We start from the raw sequence: 23,977 nt of genomic DNA, 5'->3' as shown, positions 1-23,977 counted from the left end.
TGACAGGACAAGGGGGAATAGCTTTAAACTGAGACAGGGGATGTTTAGGTTAGATATTAGGAGGAAGTTTTTCACACAGAGGGTGGTGAGGCACTGGAACAGGTTGCCCAAGGAGGCTGTGGATGCCCCATCCCTGGAGGCATTCAAGGCCAGGCTGGATGTGGCTCTGGGCAGCCTGGTCCGGTGGTTGGCGACCCTGCACATAGCAGGGGGATTGAAACTACATGAGCATTGTGGTCCTTTTCCATCCAGGCCATTCTGTGATTCCTGGAAACCACTTAAGAAAGACTACAGCATTCTGGGGACTATCGTTCCTGCAGTTTTCCCATGGTTCTCCCTTAGCAGCTGTCTCAGTTCTGTCAGTTCCGTGCATGATGTCATGATATAGAATACACATAGAAAACCATGACAATATACCTCTACAGTGTACACTTACCTGTACGCTGTACCAGTTACTCTGTACACTTGTGTATCTGTTAGGATTTTCCTCTGATTATTCAATCACTCCAGGAAAAAGCCCTAGGGAATGGATGCCAAGAAACAGCAAGGCTAGACAGCATGATTTGTGGTGACTAAGGCAGTAGGCCACTCTGTACAAAGAGCCAGCACCATTCAGAAGAGCTAAGCAATGAAGCTCTGATATCTGCAGGTATGGCAATGGAGGACCATCAGAGGGGGAATCTAAGTACAGCCAACTTGTGATGGTGTTTTCTGACCCCTTCCCTCAGGTAGCTACTTAACAGTATCCCTTCAAAAAGGAACAAACTAGAAGGAGAAAAGAACGGGGGAGAGAGAGTGGTACTCCTGCTGATAGTTCAGTGTTTGTATGTGCATCCATCTGAGGGTGAGCACTCCTTTCTGAATCACTTTGTGAAACATAACAGCTGGTTCATGCTCTGTCAGAAGTATTAATGGAAAATCAATGATTGCCAAAAGGAGTAGGAAAAAAAACACTAAAGCAGCACAAAATGGTGTTGAAGTGGAAATGTTCAAACAATAGAGAATAAGCTAAATTGCAAAAAGTGCTTGAGAGTTTGAATGCCTTTTTTAAACACCAAAGACTCAGAGGCAAAGACTACTGCAGTTAAAGCTCTGGGATGTGGATAGCTGCAGAAGAAAGGCAATTTTGTATAACTGTTAGAACGAGAAAAGTTATTGTTCCTTTTTCAAAGTGTAGACCACCAATGTCATTTAAGTATATAGAATATTGAGATAAAAACGGTCGTTCAGTATGTTTGTCTCATTTCTGTGTTAGCCTGAGTTTGTAAAAATGTCTTTTTTTTTTATTATAAGATTTCAGCTTGAATTTCTTCCCATCAAGGTTGTCATATTTTCTGAAAAGCGAGATGATAAAGGTATGTATTATGCTACATAATATATATAATATACATTGCGATTAATGTACACCAGAGTTTGTACTGAACAGCTATTGTCATTCTGTGAAAATTACTGAAAGCACTAAACATATTTTCTGAACTTAATTCTTAACTAATTTTTCTAGCTTTGTGGGATTGTTCTTTGTTAAGACTGACCAATAATCTGCAAAGCACAGTAGCAAAGCAGATCTGCGAAAAGATACGTATACATTTTACTTTGCACTGTACTGTGGTGCGCTTACCTTTCTTAAAAATATGTATTTTAGAATAGATGTGCATTAAATAATGAAGTGTTTCAGAAAACATGTCTGAGGACAGGAATAACTGTGCTCCCTTCTATATTTACAAAATAGAAAATTATTTTGAAAGAAAGACTTTGTACATGCAAAACAGTCCCCAAGATATATTAGTTGGTTCTGCTCCTTGCCCTGTAAACTTCTGCCTTAATTTTCAGGCTGAACTGACCTTGCACAAACTTAGCCAACCTGAGCAATCTTCTTCCAGATGGGTGCTTCATTATTTAAGTGATACTGCACTGTTAAGCTCCTTCAGAAATGGCCATGCCAAGCACGTCTGGTCCTCAGATCCTTATCTCCTGTAAGTAGAAAACATTGTACAGACAGAGAGCTGATTCCGTTAGCTCGGGGGAGATTCACACAGATTTGAAATGTTAATCATTGCAGTTCAGAACACACTAAAAACTTCTGCCCTGAAAATGGTCCTGCTTCATGTATGAAGTTGTTTAAATGTTCACGATATTAAATATTTTTGTTAGATTTGATGACAAATAAGCTTTAATCATTTCAGTTTTTATACTGCACTTTTTTTTTTTTATTTTAAGCAGAACAAAACAAGTTCTGCACATTCATATTTCCAAGTTACACTGTGCTACCATGTTATGAATGAGAGACTTCCACCCCTTTCCTTCTGTGTTTATCCATAAAAAGAGAAAGTCAGCTGAAGCACCCAAGAAAACTGACTCTGCTCAAGGAAGACGACAAGCAGAAACAGCTCAGCTTAATCACTGCATGCTGCATAATGAGAGGATTTTAAAATAACATTTAAAAAAACTTACTATGGCTTCTACACAGAGCAGGGGGAATTTATAGCAGCATTTGTTTCCCACCTAACTTGACGATTGTTAGTGAGTTTCACTTTCCAGACAGAAGCATGTTCCTGGAGGCAAGACAGAGGCAGACCCCCAATCTCTCTCTCTCTCTCTCTCTCTCTCTCTTTTTCTTTAAAAAAAAAACGAAACAGCTTAAGAATTTCACACCTCACTAAGTGCCAAATTTAATTTGCTATTTTTTTTATAAAGACTATTTGCACAGTGAGGAGGCTGTTGGTTTAAGCAGGGCCTGAAAGACTTTGAGCATTTAGAAGCGTGCAGCAGAGCATGCCAAATTAAGCTGGTAGTCTAAGTGCAGGGAGTTTCTTTGATTTTTCACTAATTTATTGCATGTGTAATTATTTAAAGAATTACACATGGAGCTAAAAGAAAATTCTCTGATCTGACTGGGAAATGATCCATTTAAGCTTAACAAGTATGTATGATACTGTGACAGTTACAGAATCACAGTATAGTTAAGATTGTAAGGGAGATCTTCTTCCCCACTCCCCTCCATCAAAGTTATCTGAATGAGAACTTTTCTAATGGCGTGAAAGATATTTTATACATTCCTGTGTATGTGACTGTTTGGGAGGAGTTTTCTTCATTAACAGACTGTATTTACAACTTTTGACATTTTGTTATTTGTTCAGTCAGCAACTTCCATTATAGTCTCTGCTCCTCCATATCAATGTGTATCTGAGGTGATCTTCAGGTTCCAGATAAAAGAGACTACAGTGGTGTTAGAGAAAACATTTCTGATTTGTGGATCTACTAATATGAGTAAGCGAACTAGGAAAGAAGGAAGTGGACAGCGTATGAGACATCTCCCCAAAAAGACATAGGAAATGAGAGTCAGAGCAGAGAAATGGATCAAAACTCAGGAGTTTAACTACAGCCTTCTACCTGGTACCAGTGTTGTCTGCACCCATGGTGCAAGCTCTTCTTTGCTTTGGAAGAACATTCCAACTTCTTGTTAAAATCTACTAGTCTTTTCTTTTTGAGTAAGTAATCTCATATTGTAGATAATGACCATACTAAGATATTCTCATGTGTATTAGTAAATTAGGCCTATGCATTTGATGATCCTTGTGGGTCTCTTTCAGCTTAGGATGTTCTATAATTACCAAAGCTATGGAATAACTATTTAGCTTTGTGTAAAATCTGCCTAAGATTTGTTTGAGCTTTCAACAACCACGTAGCCACAGTCAGCTTGCCACATACTTAATATCATGCTCACCCAACTGGTTATGGGAGAACTGGATTAGGATTATGCTAACACAGCAGTGTTGTTTCACTTTGTCTCACAATGTGGACAGACCTGGTGCATCATTTTGTGGAGATCAAATAGCTGTATTTGTGGGGGTGCAGTTGCAGGTATTTCCATGAGAAGAGAGCACCAAAACTGCTTGTCTCTGTGTGAAAGTGTATTTCAGAGATGAGACAGGCTACTGGTATGAGGAAAAGAGAGCAGAAAGCACACGTTACTTGCCTTAATAGCACTGTCAAGAACTTTTGGCTTTCCTCCTTCAAAAGCATTTGAGAAGCAAACAGAGGGGACAGCTTAAAATAAAAGTTGCTCTAGTGGGTGAGATGTGGAGGCAGGTCATCCTCAAGCTGCACTTTAATTGTATCACGATGGATTATCCCCCATCTGACACACTCTTAGCTCTTTAAAAATCCAAGCACAAGATGTTTAGCTTAAAATTATTTAACAATATTTTTATTCTGTTAAGATCTTTTTTTCCCCAGTGTAAGTAAATATGCTTAGCCCCCAGCTTGTGCTGCTGCTGCCTTGCTGCTGGAATGCACAGAGTAACTCTTTTGTTTCAGGTGGAACCTTGGTAGTGCATGAGCCTATTACTGGAAATTTTGAGAGTATGTTTTGCATCAGAAATCTTTATTCAGTTAATTCTGTTGTGGACCTATTAAGAACCAATTCTTTAATACTTACTGAAGCAAAATTCTTTTTGAACATGTCAATGGAAAACAACTTCTGCCACAGGTTTACAGTTGCAACTGGAGTGAAACACATCCTTATGCCTGTTTAATCTTCTGCAGAAATAACAGCAACCAAAAAATACCAAACAAACCACCTGCACTTAATAGGAATTCAAAGACTTTTAAAAAACATAAATAATTCCTATCTGAAACTGTGACAGGGTTTTACATCTAGAAATGCTTTTTCTTGTGTATTAGAAGTACCCAGTTTTCAGGGCTAATCAATATGAGCTGTGTGAACAAAGGGTGATACTTGACCATAGTGGAATTCATCCTCTAAGAGATGTAACATGTAACACCTCAACAAACCGGGATTTAACAGTTCATGCATAACAGAGTATTACATAACAGAGTATAAATAACAGAGTATTAAATTTTACCCTAAGTGCATTAAAACTATGATCATAGTTTGAATAACAAAAAACAACAAACAAACAAAAAAACAGCAACAACAAAAATTAATGAAAACTGCTGGTCACAGATGTAACTGTATTGCTGCACATGATGGGCCTGAGTTTCTGCTCAGCTTCTACTTGAAAAATAATATTCTTACGCCTAACTAAGTTTATTGCCTCTTCTAAAATTCCTTTAACAAAATATCCCCCATGTCCAATTCTTTTTCTTTGTGAATGATATCTGCCTGTTCTAAACTTCTGTTTTCAGTTGGGACGGTTTTAAAGCAGTATTTGACTTGTCTGAATTAAGCTGCCCATAGTTCTTGATCATCTGTGACAACTACTTGTCTAACTACGCTGCATTCAGCTTTGTCAGCGTATGTGGTTTGCACACATATTCAGTAGCTGTGCTGTTTTGTGTCAGCAATGCTGGAAGTAGATGTTACCTGCTAAAGAATAGCTGTGGTGGGGAAAAGCAGAAAGGGCATTAAGACTTACCTTTCTTGGCACAGATATCTCCACAGTAAACTTGTTTTATGTTGCTAATGTAGGTTCTTGAAGCAAAACTTTAGCCCTTGTTAAAAGTAGTAGTTCTCTGAATTATCTGGTTAAAACACAAATGTATGAGCTCTGATGCACGCAGAATGGCTCTGCTCATTGAAGTAGTGCAAAGCAAATGATTTTTTTTGATAATCAGAAACTGATCCAGTGCATGTTGTCCAGCTCTGATCTGAAGGTGCCTTGGTTGCAGTGCGGGGACAAACACCTTTAACAATCTTTTGCAGAGAGCACCTTTAGAATGTTTTTCCTGGGAAGTCAGTGAACAAATTTCACACTTCCAAGAGCCCCCTGCTGCTGAGAGGATTGCAGTGCCCCGGTGCTACTAATAGTCACAACGGGAGCTTTGCAAATTAAAATCACCCTTTTTCTTTTGGTGCTAAATGGGGACTTTCAGAAGTACTGCAGTGTTACTTTGCACAAGAAGACTTCTAACGCCACTATACGATTAGAAATATTACAAGTAGACAATATGAGGGCGTTTTGTGAAAGTTTTCTAAAGTATGTTGCCTTTCTGTTGCTCTCAGGTGCTTGTGAACAACCATGTTTGCTGTACCTGAATCTTCACACCTGCACATTTAAAATCAAAACTTCAAAAGTTTGCTTCACTTCAAATATATCAGTGAAAAGAATTTAGCAGTATTTTGGTGTCACTGAGAGCAAAGTAGCAGCCTTATGTAATTCTTAATTTTGTTCCATATTCTTTTAAATTACATCTGCATTCATTTACTGTATACTTATCTTCCCACCTGTAGGATCTGCAGGCTTTTAATTCACAGCTTCTTTTTCCTGCTTTTAACATCAGAAGTTGGCAGGCATCTTCTTGTGATCTTTCTTTTATTTTCCTCTCCCATAAAGGTGCTGGTACTGCTCATTTTTCAGTAGCAGTAATTTCCTCAGTTGAGTAGTTACCAGAAATATCTAATATTTTGCTTATTCCTTATTTTATAAGAAGAGACAAAGCACAATGCAACTAATAAATCTGAAATTGGATTAAGTATTTAAATATTGTATTATTATTATTATTATTATTAGAGTATAATTTATAGAAAATATCCATCAGTCTTTGCCCAGTATTCCATTCATCTGAGAGATTGCTGAAGCAGTTACTCTCCTCTTTTGAGTAATGGTTCCACAGGACACATTCTGCAACACTCATTCTCTGAGTAGTGCTTTACTTTGCCTGTCATTCATCCAGCTATCAAAGGCAGTGAGAATCAAACCTTCTGCTAACATACGAAAGCTTTACTACCCAGAAAAGTGTCAGCTTTTTTTTTTTATTTATTTGTTCAGAATTTTTCACTTACTGCCTTCTAGGTCAAATGATAAGTATTTGGAGGCAAAGTGTAGCTTCAAAGTTCTCTTTTGTAAGGAACCTAATTATGTAGCTTGTCCCACTAGAAAAATATTTTTGATCAAGACAGTTTACTGCATCATATTTCTCAAAGGATGAACCTACTGAAGTTCTAAGCTGTTTTTCTTCACTAGTCTGATTCATCTAGTGAAAATGGGGGAAAGTACACTTATCTACAGTTATCAGGGCCCCAAAGGCAGTCAATGAAAGCTGAGAAATTGGCTTCTTCTGTTGCTGACTCTCTTTAGGAAACAGCTTCTGCTTCTCTTAAAAAAAAAAAAAAAAGAAAAAAAAAAAAAAAAAAAAGGTGTTTTTTTTGTTTGTTTGTTTGTTTTTTGTTTTTTTTTGGGGGGGGGAGGAAGGTTGAAGGGTGTTTTTGGTTTTTTTTTAAAAATAAACTTTCAGATGAGTACATAACTTAACAGATGAACCAATATTCAGTGACGTATTTCATCCCCAGCTTCTTTCTTCTCTAACACTTCTAATAATCCTAGTTAAGACAAATGCATTTAATGTTTTCTCTTAGAAGTAAATCTGCAGTAGCAACTGTCCTTGGCTAACACTTTAGGAAAACAGGCATTTTAAATTTCTTTGCATCTTGCATTAAAAATATCATAACAGATAGAGCAACAGAGAGAATTTTTCCTTAGGTATGCCCGATCTGCTTGCTTTCGAAGAGCTGTTATTGCCAGAGGTCCAAAATGGGCCAAGTCAAATTAGCACTAATTAGCACTTCAGCATCAGTTGTGCTGTAAATAGTGCATTTACCGCAACTTACTACTGCCTCATTGTGGTAGCCTGTGAATAAATCCACAAGCACCTAGCAGATGCTCAGACTTTTAAGGGATATAAACCGTGCCATTAACTAGGTAGCCTAATAATCCAGATTTATGAGAACACCTGATATGATAATTTTTAAAAATATATATATATGTACTACTTTCTGCTGCCATGGTGTGTGAATAAAGCATTAAAACTGAGACTGCAACTACACATGGCACAGGGTTAATTGGCTTCTGTTTTCTAAAACATTGTTCAAAATTTCACTAAATTCTATCCAACAATTTCTTTATCATAAAGCAATTTATAGTTGCTTTATATAGTTATACTAGCTTATATAGTTTATAAACAAGCATCTAGAAGTTTTATTTACATGAAAGGGCTTCTTTGCTCAAGCTTCTCCCTGCATGCTTGCCCAGATCCCCCCTCCCATTTAAAAAGCCTAGAGTGAAGGTGGTGGAAAAGAAATGATGTGGAGAGTCTCTTCACAAACCAAGGGGCTGCACATTCTTTTGCAAAATTCAGTGATGCTTCTCTTTGGCTGCATGAACAGCTGTGGCAACAGCCCTAAGCAGGAGGAAGAAGTGTGGATACAGTGGCAGATGAGATGGAGCAGGAGAGAGTAGACAGCATTTGGTTGAGCAGTTGGATAGGGATGAATTTAAAGCAACAGAGATTTGGCAGGAGGGTTTTGAAAATGGTCAGAGCATGGAATAGAAATAGTAGCATGTCCCATGATGCTGACAAAAGACCACTGAAAGCCTGATTGGAAAGAGCTGCATAAGGACTCTTAAAGATGTTTAATCTGAACAATGTTTCTAATGCTAATGAGAGTGGACATGCTTTCTAGGACTACTCTAAGCTTGTTTTTATGTTTTAATCATACTAAAGTTTTTGACAGCAAGAAAACAAATGAATTGCCTCTGCCTCCTCCCAGGAACCATGACAGAGAGAAGAGCTTTGATTTTCTCTGATTTAGAAAACTGTTAATGCCCAAATATTTAAAGGAAAAAAAAAAAAAGGTTCTTCTAATGCATCATCATAAAGAACTACCTCCATTTCTTTCAGTGAACATCTTATGCAAGGGAATGAAACCTTTCAGTAGTAAAGCAAGAAAATTGCCTTGGAATGGATAAGTTCACTGGTCATCCATCTACTGCATTTTAAAACAGTAAATGGTCTTTCTGACATCTCTTCCCACCAAATATCAGTTCTCATTTTCAGAGACTCTGTCTGATAATTGTATACATTAGGGAATGCTGCTTAGAAGTAATAAAACATGCTACGGATGTGATGAAATAAAATTAATCTATAATGCCATGGAGGAAGCATATGTTGAATGCTTCTCCCAGGGATAACGGGGGTATTTAATCACCGAAGCTTTGGGTTTTGGCCTTTAAAGTGTTTGATTACATACATTTAAGAGTCCTAGCCCCTAGGGTATTACAAAGAAGTTTGGAAAGGTTGGGGCTGGATTGTTGCACACTGCCGATATTTATTGGTTCTGATATTCACTAAAACTTAAATAAAAAACATTAAATATCACACTTGGTGTTTATAATTTCTGTTGTGATAAAGTCAGAAAAAAAATGGCTTTTTTGTTTCTGAATTTTAACTGTGAAAATGATAATATGAGAGATGATGACGATTCAGTATTGTATTTTCACTTCTCTTGACTATGAGTAGCATTACCTGCCTGCCTTAGTGTTTAAAGAAGTTTTGCTCTCTGGTTATTATTGTTATTACTCCTACTTTCTCACACAATACATAAGACCAATTTGGCATAAATTCTTTACATAAATGCTATTTTAAAATGCTACCAGGGCTAAAGATCGATCTTTTCCATGATCCTTGGTGATTCTATGATTCATTAAATCCTTCTGAGCAGCAACATCCAGGAGGGTTTAATGGAGCCACCATTAAACACAAACATTGAGGAAGATGGAGAAATGCTTCTGTGTATGATGCCTGCAGTGTAGAAGGGAACAGAGCAAGGAGAACTTCTGTAATTTACTATCATATGAAAAAAAAAAAAGAATTAAAACACATCACTTAAACCAAAGCCCAGTAAAACCTGTGGGAGGCTTTCTGTTAACTTCAATGCTCACTAGGCCTGGTCGATAGATTTCTAAAATATAAAGCTTTTCACGTTGTGTGTTGAAGAGATTTTTCATGCAGTGGACACGCAGAATGAAATCTTTTATTCTCCCTTTTTCCCGGATTTGTCCTTGAAGAATACTCCAGAGCTGAATGTCGCTTAACTTTGCGCAAAGTTGGATTCTAATCTGAACTTTGAGAACAGAATCTTCCTGTTTGTTGTGACATGTAATTTCTTTCTCATTTGCTACTCTTTTCTTGGTTATCTGCAGGACAAAGGATTCTGAACCTCATATAGAACTGCAGATGGAAATGGACCATGAGGGCCCATTTCTCTCTACCACATCAGAAGTGCTTGCTGCTTCCCTTCTGGAGTCACAGTTGTATGTGCGGAGTTGCTTTTAAACACAGATGCCGGTGAGTGTAATTTTTTCTCAGCATGAATGTGCAAAATAGAATAACTAGTAAAAAAAATTAAGATCTGTGTTTCAGGTAGTTAGATATGAAGACACCAGCATGTTGGTGTAGCTTCCTCATTGATTTTGTCACCTGTTATTTGGCTTCCTAAATTCTTCTTTGAACCAAGCACTTACATATGGAGGTACGTAAATCAAAGACCACAACAACTGTGAGGATATGCATTCAGTGCTACCAGAGCCCCTTGGGGACTACATCAGTGATGTGAGTGGTTCAGAAAAGTGGAAGGGTTCTTTGCAGTACCACACGTGGAGCCAGGCAGGAGCAGGGCCCAGCCTGTCCACAGGGGAGATAGCTCACTCCCATTCACAAATAAAACACCATTGCTGAAGAGAAATTATCCACACTTGCTTTCTCAGCGTTACAAATATTTACTTCAAATCAGCTTTTAGTGTTTACTATGAGTGGATGAGTATATCTTGAACAATTAAAGTTCAGCTCAATCCTATTATCAAGCCACATAAGGGGTTTAGAGGGTTTTAGACGGTGAACTACCTAAAGTGTAACCTTCTCTGTTGTGCTAAACACAGGAGAAATAACAGATGTGTAGCCAGGCCAATGATTCTGCATCAAAACTGACTTGTTTAAACATAGTTATGTTTTTTATGTATTCAGCCAAAATCAGCTCAGAGAGGCAATTGAACAGTTTACTGTGGCACTTCCAGCATCTTGCCTAAACAGTGAGGCTGATATCTTTGGCAAGTGCTGAAGCAGCAGCTGGTAGCCATGAATATTTTTGCTGCACAGAAAAGCAGCAAGCTGTTTCTCATGGTACTCAAAGCTGTAGGCTCCTGAGCAGTACCGTCAAGGTCTCTCATAGGAAAAGCATTCCTGCTTTTGTGCCCCTCACATGGCTGTCAGTGCCATCACAGCTTTGGCAATACACTGCTTCTGTCACCACACAATTGTGTGTTCATAGAAACAAAGGTCTTTATCATGTGATTGCTGTTAGTGCGTTGTATAGATTAAAATGGTTGCATTTTGTTTTTCACCCACTCATTAAAGCAACTCTTCAGTTTCTTTGTTTCTTTGCAGTTGAGAGAGATGAGTTTAGGAGGATGCAGATGAAAATAGTGCATGGAAAGAAATTTTCAATGAGGTCGCTTTGCTTGTTTCTTCCGATAAGGAGAAGGTTAAGGACAACTATTCAGGCTTGCTGACAAAATGGATCTCTAGTAAAAGGTAGAGATTCTCAAATATTCATTAGATGGCTTATATCAGGAATGTCATAATGTTTTTCAAATCCATTTTTTGCCATCCATTTTTCTCTTTTCTCACGCAATTCAATAGATTGGAAAAAAAATGTATTTGTTTATGGGAAGGCTTTTCTCTTCTCTTAAAAGCATTTAGACTGATACAAAGAACATAACAACATTAACACATCATTGTTCTAATCCTGATTTCGTTTTCAGTCTGCTTTGCCCTTATGTGAAATACTATGCTATGTTTAGGGCAATGGAAACTGGCTCCATTTGTGTGCTTCTAAAAAATCCTGTATGTGTTTGGAAGTTTGCCACCACTTAGTTGTCTCAGGGTGCTTAGAGTCATTTGTTCTGGAACAGCTGTGCCCAAACTCCAAAGGAGGGTTCCAAAGGGGATAAAGAGACCCATGAGTTGAGGGGGCTCTGCAAATGAAGTCAGTGAGACTTATGAGAATCAACAGCACACCTTGCTTCTTTGGATTTCATAAAAATATCACTGTTCCAATTGTGGTTCTGTCTTGTGATCTGCCCCTCAACTATGTTCTTTTTCCAGAAAAAGTAATTTGTGTGTTTGTAGGTATATTCTGACAAAATAACAATACGGGTATATTTGATTGATCTTTCACAAGTTGTCTATTTGTCACAACAAAGCTGAAAAGACATTGACGGAAAATGAAACAAAAAAAACTGTAGTCTGCTTGACCGTTCATGTAAAGTTTTCTAGATTAGAACTGGTAACACCACTCTTAGTTTAAAAGAAAAAAAAAGAAAAAAAAAAAGAAGAAAAAAATAGAGGTAGTTAAGAAACTCCTTCTGAGCCTCTTGCAGAGTGAGCAGCAGGAGAGATAGTTACAGGAATTTCAAAATGTTTAATAGTCAGTAACAGTGAAAAGAGTTGAAAGATACAGAAATCCTGTTTCACTGACAGGATCTGCCCTGTCGCAGCAAAAGCCTGCAGGGGACTGGTGATCCTGCACTAAGGTATTTGCAAACTCACTGGAATACTTTTTGATCCTGAAGCATGTAATTTATGAATATAACTTATTCGGTACCCATCTAACACATAAAATACATTATTTTAATGCTGAAGAGATAATTCATAAATTGAAATCAAGTGAATCTGAACAGTTAATGTATGGACTAATTGGAGAGAATGGATATATATAATATATATATATAATGAATATATGAATGAATATATATATATAATGAAGTTCTAAGGAGGTCACAGCTGGAATATTACAAGAAATACAGTGTTTCTCTTGTTTGTCTGAAAACCATTATTTAAAATCTTTTTTATTTAAATACGAGTCATGTGAGTCCAACCTTTGAGTTATTTCTTTATCTCTGCTTTGTTGGGTTCATGGGTTATACAAAACACAGCAGAGGAGAGCCATGAGACTATATGTTATAGACTATATTATAGCAGAGTGGTGTAATCACTATTCTCTCCAACACATTAGGTGTTGTTATCAAGTTTTGTGAGTAAAGGTGGTGGTTTTTTTTTTCTCTCCGAATCTCCCAAAACTTTTCACCTTAATTAGCAATAGCATAAGGTTCTTTGTAAAGTTTGAAAATATTTTATGATGTGGAAGTTCTGTGGTAAAAGACACACTTAATATTTCTAAAGAAAGTGATACAAAATTATTTCTACAGCTCAGAAAAATGTCTTTATTACAAAATAATTTTGCAACTGTTTCAGTAGGACTGGAAGTCACAGTATTTTCCCTTTAAGAGGCTGGATGGTGAGCTGTGGCTTGCAACTCACAGGCTAGCTGCTCTCAGCGTGTCTGATCCCCACCATGCACCAGAGCCCTGTAAGTGCTGACGTGGCAGTGTCCTGCCTACATAATTAGGAATTGTCCTCTTTCTTGTCCATGCTGTGATATGTTTTCCTACAGTCCCGTGTGAAACTGTAGGTGCTTTTTGTCTTTTGACTCCAAGCAAAAAAAGCTTTTTAATCGGAGCTCAGACTCCCACTGACCTCAGCAAATGCAAAGTGCATTATGTTATCAAATGAGAAAATTTCAAAAGAAAAATAATACAAAGAGATAATCTAGCTGTCAATGACCAACCCTACAGATTTCTTAAAGATGACCTTAGCTGCTCTCCACTCTCCATTTAACTTTCGAAGTAGAAGAAAACATGGCTAAATAGTCCCTGAGCTGTGCATGATGGTAACACTGCTTCACAAGCAGCAGCTCCCCAGTGAGCTGGCGCTAGTGCTGAGAATATTGTTCCACACAGTGTTATTTCTAGTCCTGATGTTTTGCTCCTTTTTTTTTTTTTTTTTTAAAGAGATTGATGAATAGAGACCCTGAATGAAGTGGTTTGGCATTTGTTTTCTGATGTGGCAAACAACAAACGTTGCTGTGTTCAAGGCCTCCTTAATCCTCAGCAGCATTAAACTAGCTATGTTCTGTCATTACGAAACACTGGAGATATTTTTTTTCATTAGCTGCAAAGTAGAATTTGACAAGAAAAGCTCTTGGAGAACAACAGACATTAAGAGACTCCTTATACATCTGAATAGGGCATTTATAGGTTATTTTTATTATCAGATTTTTGTCAGGGGGCAAAAAACTTACTTTTTAAAAACTCTTGGCACTGTTACTCTTGTGAGATTTGCCTTCAAGCTAGGCTAAATTCTTCACCACTAAATTCTTCATGCACTCATGCTGGGTGCTGCATGGCGTCTTACATTCAAAAGAGCAAAGACATCCTGTAGTACTGACTGTCTGAAGACGAGCATCCTGTTCAGCACTGCAGGACCCTACTTTGTCCTGCCCCATTTCCAGCTGCCACCAGGCAGGTGTCAACGGGTGAAGGGCTCTGAGAGAGCCTTCCTGTTCACCCGTTGTGTCCCACAGAGCTGCTCACATGAAATGCAGCTCTGGCCATGCACAGCTACTTCACTGTTGTAATCTGAGCACCCTGCATTTTCTGTTTAAGTTGTGATCCTATTGAACTAGCTTGTTTTTCCCTGTTTGCTGTGGCCTTATCACATGAAAAGAAGATTGTTTGAACTCTCAGTGATACATACATACAATAGAGTTATTTTCCTTCACTTTTTTTTTTTTTTTTTTTTTTGAGTGATGAATTAAGCATGTGCATTTGTGTGTCAAAATATGTATCTCAAGTTCTGTAAAGGTAAGAAAATGTAATGTATATATGCAGTAAAGCATCACAGTTTTGTGCTGATAGTGATTACTCACTATGGAGCCTGGACAGGAGAGGTATAGTAAATGGTGGCATTTATGGAGAAGCCATTTGTCCATTTGTGTCACTCAGTGCAACTGAAAACTCAGTGCAACTTCAGCTGCATCTGAAATCTGTTGCTCTTTGTTTGTAGACTGATTCTGGTATTTGAAACATTATGAGTACTGCACTGTTCAGGTGTCCATAATTTGAAACATAATCAATTATAACTGCTATAGGTATGGGCTTTTATAATTGTGAGGTTCTAATGACAGTTGCAAGGGAAAGCACCAGGAACTTTCAGCTATTCTTTATTTGTAGACATTTCTATACAGTCTTAAAATAGCAGTAATTGGTGCAGTAAAAATAGATACAGCACAATCTCTGCTGCTACAGAAAGCAACTATACAGATAGATAGGTAATGTTACGAATAAAAAAAATGAGATGTGGTACAAAAATGCAAGTCATGCTTTTAGATAGAAGATAGTTTGTTTCGCTACACTGGCTTCTAATGGCAATTTCTTCACAGGATGCTTTGGAAGTGATGGATTGAGGTGCACACATAATGACCTGCTCCAGTCAGAAACTGAGAGCCTCAGAAGGATTTGCCAACCAGATCTACAGAATGAGATGTGAGTATATACAAGAGCAGTGCTAGTACATTCTGCATGTCTGTCTTCCTGCCAAAACAAGTTAAAAAAAAGTCGACTGTGCATTTTGGGGGATTAATTATCTGAGATTTTTCTTTAATTTATTACCAACAAAAATAGTGTTCACTTTGTTTTATTTTACAGGAAAACCCACATAATCTTTAAAAGGCATAAATAAAATGAATTCCACATAGGCTGTGGGTCTCTGCAACAGCTGTTTGTGTGACACTATATCTTAACTGCATGTGTTTAATCTTTCTTTTTTCCTGAGCAGCTGTCTCAATCTATCAAAATATTTGTAAATGGATTCAGTTTCTGGTGAAATTTGCTTTCACTAGCACAACAGAGAGACAGGGAAGACTTATGCCCTGTGGGAAGGAAAAAAAAAAATTGTTTTCCATTCCAGCTTGAACAGATCAGTCCTAAGGCATTTGCCATGAAGCCTCTGTGAATCTAGTGTTCTCACTTAACAGCTATCTCATTTATTGGAGGTGGTGTTTCACTTCTTTAGATAGATTTTTCTGCAACTGAACAAGCATAAGCAAAATGGTAGATGATGGATGGTTGTCCATTTCCGTAGAAGGAGAAATTCACCTTGAAAAGAGGGATATTTGGTGTCTTATCCATTTTTAGCCCTGATTTGTTATGTCCTTATCTTATTTTCCTTCTTTGTGTGATGGGTTAATGCTCCATTCCTGCATTTTGGAAGCCCTCTGTAGTCTGAGGGTGCCTGCGGGTTGCTGACAACTTACTACTGTAATGAAACTGATAAGCTGGTAACAACTTCCTATCATTGTGTATGCCTAGCCTAGCCTCCTTGTAATTGACCCTGACAGTACAGGCAGGGGAGGAGAATCACCAAAGCTTCTTGGCCTTCCAAGTCCACTGCTGCCGTTCTTGTGAGATAGTGAAGATACCTGCGTTAAGCTCACTACATAGGAAGGAGTGATGCTAAGTCTTGATAAAATGGCAGTGAGGGCAGTTACTTCATTAGAAGGTATCTCTTAACTGCTCTCTAGAGCTATCCTGGAGGAAATTAATTCACTAACAGCACAAGACATGGGATCGTTGTAGGAATGAAAGCATGCAGGTCAGCATTGCCCACTAACATGCTCATGCAGGCTTGTCTCACAACTTCTACAACTCCAGTCTGGTCAAAACTGTGCACCTGAGGTTGTAGAAATCCACATGCTTTGATTGCACCCTGAATGAAGTAAGCCTTACAGCTCAAATCAATATATTGAACCTTAGCTCTGCCTATAAAACAGAAAATCCATACATCAAGTCTATTTTTAAGCCCTGAACTATTGCAACAAAAGTTAGTTTTGTGTGTTTGATAAAGCAAGGTGATTTCTGTGTGTGTGTGACTACCTGAGGTCTCACAGAAGGGCTTGCAGGGGGAGGAGATGGCTGGGTTAGTTGTATAGCTTCGTTGATGTTTCAGCCTGGGCTGAAGCTACTTTTGGGTTGACTGAAGCAAAGAATCATGGTTTTACATAGAGGCAGTACCAAGTGATGACTGCACTGTATGTTTACTCATTCTTCATCCTAAATTAGGATACAGGTAAGCCACAACTTTGTTACAGAGCAGAACAGTAGGCAGCCACCCTATCTTGGCTCTTTTGTGTCTGTGTCCCAGCTGGTACCACTGCTACTCTTGGTGCTCCCAGCTGTATCTTGAGGCAGGTGCTGGGGATGTAGTAAGACCAGCACTTGCAGTCACGTTAATTTAGTTTTGACCACTGATGTCAGAATTGCGTGCGGGGACTTCACTATAAATGAGTCAGACCAGTCATTATTTCACTTATGGGTCATCTGGCAATTTGGACCTCGGATTCATTGGTTAAGTGGCCAGATGTCCTGAAGTTGTTGTGTACAGCTGAACAATTTACTGTCCGCCACATAGAAATGGTAAAGGCCTCTCTGTTTATTAGGATAAAACCGCCAGTTTTATTGACTGGCTTTTTGCCTTGATCATATTTACAGTGTTACACTCGACCCATTTAATCATTTCAGTAGTGAGCTGTGGATACTCTGTGAAAGCAGTTCCAATTTCCAGCCTGAAGAATAGGTAGCTGTTTAATAGAAACGGAGGAATAATTATTTTTCATATTAAAATGTGAATATGTGACAGCTCACTGTAACAGCTGACAGCTCATTTTGCTGCAGGCAAAATACATCTTTGATAAAGTACATTGCCAAAATGAACACCGCACTATCAAATCGCTGCTTTTGTTCCTGTGTACAAGACATGGTTTTAGGTGATTGTACATAAAAGAATCCACTACAGATGCTAGAAACAGAAGCTAAATCAAAAAGCCATGAAGCCAGGAATCAGTCTGAATCCAATGAATCAAATAACTGATAAACGAGGTATCCCTATAGCCTGGCTGCCAGGCTGTTTCTCAGGCTGTGGTCTGTGGGACATCAGAAGGTCTTCTGTCAAAGCAGCTGGGAAAGAAAGGAAATCCATTTTAAGAAGAGCTGACACACATTCCTGCAAGTTGTGAGCAAAGTATGTGTGGGCGTGAAGTCAGCAGTGTATATTTGTATTTTAATTGGTTGCAAATAAATGTTTTGTTGGCAGCTCAACTGAAGATGATCTTGGGAAAAAAAAGATGTTCCCTTGCTCCAAAGGTGCAATTTAAAACAGCGTTCTAGGAAATGCAGCTGTACTCCTGTGAATGTGCTGTCTTGGTCCACTATGCCTGCCATCTCCCTGAGAAACTCAGCAGAGCTGCCGTGGGGCTGCTCGACGGCTTCCGTTGTTCACCTTAACGACTGCACTTACCCACACTCATATCAGAGCCTTTTTCCTTTATTGGTTTTATTCCTTTCCACTGATGTAAAGAAAGTCGAGTTTCTAGCACTGCCGTCCAGGAAAAGGTCCCGCAAATACCGCTCACCCACAAAAGGAGCAGGAGCTCTGCGGAGCGCACTGCCGGCTCGCCGCCTGCGGCCTGCCTTGCCCCTGGCCCGCGCTGTGGCTGCAGCTGCCGGCGCGGGGCAGCAGGTGGGGCTGGTGCTGCAGCAGCGAGGCGGGCTGCGCTCCGGCAGCGGGGCGAGGGAAGGATAGGCAGAACGCTCCCACCGACTGCTGCTCTCCGCTGGTGCGATTCGTGTAGTTTAGGGAAAGGAAAACGGTAAATGTCAAGAACTTCCACTGAGAAATGTGAAAAACACCAGTCCTGTGGTCACAGCAGTGTTTAGGGAGCTAAATTTCAGCAGGAGCCAGTCGTGGAGACTGGTTTTAATGTCCAGCCTGATCCCCTGGCTGAAAGAGATTTTATGGAAGCAGTGCAAACATTTGCTTGCTGAAGTTATGAAAACCTCTTCAAAGCTTCAGAGCACATGGTGATTTAAGAGCCTAACTGCCCTTTACCAGCTTAAAGTTTGATTTAGAGAGAGCTTTTTTATATGATTCATGAGAGAAAGCTCTATGTCCTTGGAATCTCACTGGCTGTGAGTGTTCCTGGGCTGTAGCAGTATGCTGGAAGGCCCGCAAATGACTCCATGCTCCCCTGCTTGGGAGAGTGCTGGAGAAGCGTGAATGCATGCATGATGGCAATGCTACAGGGGAATGTAATGGAAATAGTTTCAGATGAGCAGACAACCTTCAAGAGAAACGAGGTACTAGGACATATTTGGATACGTGGAAACTAAAGGGATGTTTAACAAACTGTATTTTTATTTTTTAGTTTTTAGTTTAGCAGACAAAAAGGCAGTGTGTTAACAAACTAAATGGGAGAGTATTAATGTATTTAATATAGCTTATTTCAGATTCTTTCTCCTGCACTGGAAATCCATCGTGATCCAATTGTATCAGTCCATTATCTCATTCTATCTATTAGCCTTGTGCAACCAAATCTTTAATAAATGTCAGCTGTTATACCTCAGCTGACTTCATCAAGCTGTGCCAACACATACCAGCTGTACACATTGGCATCCCTTTCCAGCCCTCCCAACTCTTCGACCTTTCCTGGGAAAGCCCTCCTTTGTTCAGCCAGTTTCTTGTCTTAAAGTACTGTGGCTTAATGTCCTTTTTGGTTTCATGAAGATATTTTTTCAGCTTAGGTGCTCAAGCATCTCTCTCTAATTCAATTCTCTTTAGGTGACCTAACAGGAGTACAACTGTTTGTAAATAAGCATCGTATCTAACTACTTTGTAGCATACAGCATGTGGCTGAAAAGGCTCATATAAAAATCAGAGAAAATTCAAAATGATCATCTTGTTATTTTTCATTCTGGCTTGGGTAAATACTTTTTTTAGCAGCCACAAACTTCTTTAAATATATTAGACCTCACAAATGGAAGCATAATATGTATTTCTACTTCTTTGCATATCAAAGGTGCTATATTTTTAAATATGAATAAAAATTCTCATAATTCAGCTACTTAAGCACTGATGTTAGTCTGGCTTTCAGAAGAACTTTGCTGCTGGTTGGACACCTCAGTGAGAAAACTACCAGTCCTTGAAAATGTGGATGAAAATGAGAGGCACTACTGCATTCTTCTTGCTGATCTAAGGATGCCACAATGGTATTTACTCTTTCAAAAATCTTGAACTAACTGGATTTGTAGTGGTTTCTATTTAAATGCCAATAGCTGCTGCTAAGTAAAAGAAAACACTGTAAACCAGTGTCTCTGGGGAACTGCACGGAATGAATGTGTTAACTGTCTAAGCTGCTATGTATTAGCACGAATTTGTGGGTTAAATCATTATTTGTAATTTGAGATATCCTGAAAACCTTCTGAAGAGAGACCACAAAGAAACGGCACAATTATTTTTGTTTTGCCTAATGAGCCTGGAAAAGTAGAAGGTCACCTCAGAGTAGAATTTTTCAAGGATACCAGTGTTTCTTCATCCTATCGTGAGTGCCTGATAAAATGGCTGGATCTCAAAATGTGTTTGCTTCACTAATTGAAGGTCGTATTAGCATGAATGGATGTAACCTTAGTCAGTGGCTACTCTTTCAATTCAGCATCAATTTTCTTACAAAGCAGATAGATGTTTTTCATAATACAGCCTGACCAAATCCAACACAGAATGGTAGATTCACACTTATGAATGATCTTTCCCATTTTAAACAAGTAGAATGAATGACTTAAGGGAAATAAAATTCGTATACAGTAGGAAAGATGTAATAATGTGCATGTGCATGTGTACAGAACATCGCACAACACTTTCTACAATGAGTTAAGGATTTGTTGATCTTAGGAGATAACGAATCAATTGGATTATAATGTGAGATTCAGTGAAGGTTTCCAGGGTCTTAGAAATGAATGCACTCTTTATGAATATGGAAAAGGTTTCCTTGTGGGATTCAGAAATGAGGTGACAGTGCAGCAGCTGGCCATCAGGGCTGTGTGACTTTTGGAGCAAGGGTATTTATCATCCATTGCTGCAAGCAGAAGTTTAAAATTTGGCATATACAATCATTTGTTAAGCTGGTTCTGGCGCAAAAGAACTGTTGAATCAGTCCAGATGCACAAGTAAAAATTTACATTGTTTAGGTTATATTGCAGGCGGGAATTTATTCCTTTGAAGATTCTGGTGCTGGTCAATGTCAGAAGCAGGATCCTTGCCTCAGTGATCCAATGCTCCTAACTGGTTTAGTTTCTTATGAACACAGTATGAACTAGTACTTCCTAGGTACTTCAAGCTTTCTACATTTATTTTAGTGTTCAAAAGTGCTTTGAGAAGGGGAATGACTCAGATTCATAACAATTTTAGATTCTGTTTGAGTAGCAAGAGGTTAAGTGCATTTTTAGAGTATTTGGAAAACAAAACATTTTGAAATGAATCTTAGCTGATAAAACCATTATCCATAATCAAAATTCTCTGTAAATGTGTAAATGCTTTCTAGCATAATTATCTAGAATAGCTGCCTAGAAGTTACAGATAGCAGTCACTACAATGAGCAGCTACAAAGAGTGAAAATGAGTTTGTGTATAAAATAGCTCTAGCAGGCCCCTGGACTAAAATCACCTGATTTCGTATAGCTCTGCTTAGTCCTACTCTGCCAGAGACACTCCCCTACCATTAGAAAGTTGTCTCCTTACTGATTTGGGACATAACAGAGGGTTAGATTAATGACATAACAGCTGAGATAGCAGCATAATATAGGATCTTTGGAAGGGGATAAATTACAGCCTCCTTTCAGTGTCAGTGTGTGATGCTGGGAGACTCATACACCATAAGCTGGGTTTCTTGCAAGGACTGTAAATATTCATCAGGGCAACTGGGATAACTAATTGCAGTAGGTTTTTTTCCCCCTGCATTTGAATGAGAGGGAATTATAATTGTAAGTATAGTTGAAATTTGTTCAGCAAAAACAATTTGTGGCTATGCAGGAGAATGCTGAGCAAGGAGATAACTGTGAAGAGATGCCTCTCTGTTTCTGAGTAATTGTGCAGCAGGATCCCAATGCAATTTGTTTGCTGTAGAATCTTCTTCACAGAACTATTTGCTGAAATTTGTGTGTTCCTGAGATGAAACACCCTGTAAAATCAGCATAGGGTTTCTTGCAACTTAATTTTCTACCTATCAACACAGTTCTTGATTACACTGAAAGTTTTCAAAAGAGATGCTGGAATTTCCCTGCAGTAAAATTGTTACTTAAATCTTCATCCACTTGTTTGTGCACATAATGCTGCTTTCTGTGGACAGAAGCAGACAACCTACATGTGCTTTGTTCTCACTTCAGAACCCCAGCATATGCTCAGTGGCACTGTATAAACCAAGACACTGGTGCAAGCGCTGGTTTCCCAAATGCTGTCAGATGGTTTACCATGCTCTGGTGATGTATTTCTCATTGCTGGTTTATATTTTGTTCTGCTATTTTAATAATAGGTCACAGGAAGAAAAGCCTCCTTACAATCACAATGTATGCCATGCATAAAACCTAATTTGCAGCTGCAGGGGAACACTGTATTCTGGATTACCTACCTGTCAAATATAGACAGTGCCTTTGACTCCAGAGTTGGAATGAAGGGAGAAATAGAAGTCTGCCTTTCTCTGCTCCCAGGTACTCTTCTACTCTGCAGTGCCATGATGAAATATTAATTACATCTATCAGAACAGGATTAAACGTGGAATGAATGATTAATTATTTGGCACTGGGATAGATTAAAGTTCTGTCCAGGGTTTATGTATTCATTAATTACTTGTTAAATCAAAACCAGACTACTGTCTTTGGAGAAGCTGGAAAAAAAGCAGCTCTGTTGGTGCAGTGGTTTGTACAATCAGTTTGTTACTTGGTGGTTCCTTCTGTAACTAAATAATTGTCACAATAATAGATTATTCTACCTAACCATGATAAAGAATTCTTTACATGTGTAGTGCATGGTTTATTTCCTTGCAGGTTTTACCCTTTTATTATCTGTCTTGTCTGATGCTTTGAAATGGTTGCTGTCATAGGATTTAACATAACACATCCTTGATAAGTTTTTGCTATCACAACAGAAGGGAATGACTGGAATAGATTTACTTCTGCCCTTCAGCAGCAGGGAAACTCACTACCAAGAGAGCAGATGAGTGTAAGCCTTCCCTGCCAGATGGTTACCTGCCCAGTGTCTCTGCCAATGTGTTCAAACCACACCAAAGTGTTATTACATGCCACATCTGTATTCTTTATCTGGGTATGATGGTAGATGGATCATATTTATGATTATTCCTGAAAGAGAGCATTTAGAGCTGAAGAGATTCTTGAAGAACTTTGTGAAAACTCTGCTTTGTGTTAATAGTGCTGTACATGCAGAGATTGTGCTTCATGGCATTTTCACTGACTTTTTTTATTGATGCCAAGACTAATTACTGTCCTTTCTTGAATCTGTTGTCTCTTTATACATATAGTGTCACAGATTGGAGGCTATCAAGTGGGATCAGTTTTGTCCTGTTCTACCCACCTTAATGCCTTTATGATTACTATTTTACTGCTGGTCATGTTATTCTTCATCCCTGCTTATCATATTCTATAACAGCTGTATTGCTCTGACTGGCAGAATAGAGGGCCTCGTGTTCTTATGTGCCATTTATCTCTGCTGATATTTTGTGAGTGATGAAAGCCATCATAAACAGATATTTGTTTTCTTTGTATAACGAATCCCTGTTTCTCCACGAAAGTCCTATGCTCATCATGTTCACTATTTAACAAAGTGAATCAGGATGTAGTTAACAGCTGTGTGACTGAAGGCTTGCTAGAGTAGCTCAGTAAATACTGGGCCTTCAATTTTCTACTTTCTTTGTTCTGATATTCTTATACTGAATCTCCTGGTGCTTCTATGAACATTATTGATGAGGGAACACTTCAATTGCTTTCAAAAGCAGTGCATGTTATTGAGAGTGCAGAACCAAAAGCTGTAGGTTTTTAGAGTTTATAAAATGTGTAGGGACTGATTAAATACAGATTCTATTCAGATCTATGTGGATGTTGCAAAAAAAAAAAAAAAAAAAAGAGAAAAATCAGTTGGTCAGAATCCCAGGCACTTCTAGAAACAGAGAAAAAGGTCAAAATGGATGAACACAGTTGAAAAGATTAACCTCCCCAGACACCCCAGCCCAGCCATTGGAGAACGCAGCTGTTTTGGGCATTGCAAGGACCACATGCAACAACTGCAGTGAGCCTGGTCTCCTTTTGGGCAAGCCCTGAAATTCCAGGGCTTGATTATGAATGTAGCTCTACTGAGAGACAGTAAAGAACATGTCACACTGAAGATGTGGAATAGCACACTGAATCAATAAATAGGTTTCTGGCTAACTGGGGCAGATTCTCATTTGT

General features: G+C 38.6%; 1 long non-coding RNA gene across 5 annotated transcripts in view; it reads left to right on the top strand.

The window, feature by feature from the left end:
* Positions 1-1,840: 1,840 nt before the first annotated feature.
* LOC128082350 (uncharacterized) overlaps positions 1,841-23,977 on the top strand; it is a 52,533-nt gene continuing 30,396 nt past the window's right edge. For all 5 annotated transcript variants that reach the window (XR_008207622.1, XR_008207623.1, XR_008207620.1 and 2 more), the window contains exons 1-3: positions 1,841-1,973; positions 9,942-10,086; positions 15,077-15,179. This is a non-coding gene — a long non-coding RNA (uncharacterized LOC128082350). The remainder of the gene's footprint in view (positions 1,974-9,941; positions 10,087-15,076; positions 15,180-23,977) is intronic.

Source organism: Tympanuchus pallidicinctus, unplaced genomic scaffold, assembly GCF_026119805.1.
Source record: "Tympanuchus pallidicinctus isolate F22 unplaced genomic scaffold, pur_lepc_1.0 scaffold22, whole genome shotgun sequence".
NCBI lineage: Eukaryota > Metazoa > Chordata > Aves > Galliformes > Phasianidae > Tympanuchus > Tympanuchus pallidicinctus.
The sequence above is the reverse complement of the archived record's forward strand: the minus strand, read 5'-3'. Positions and strand labels throughout refer to the sequence as shown.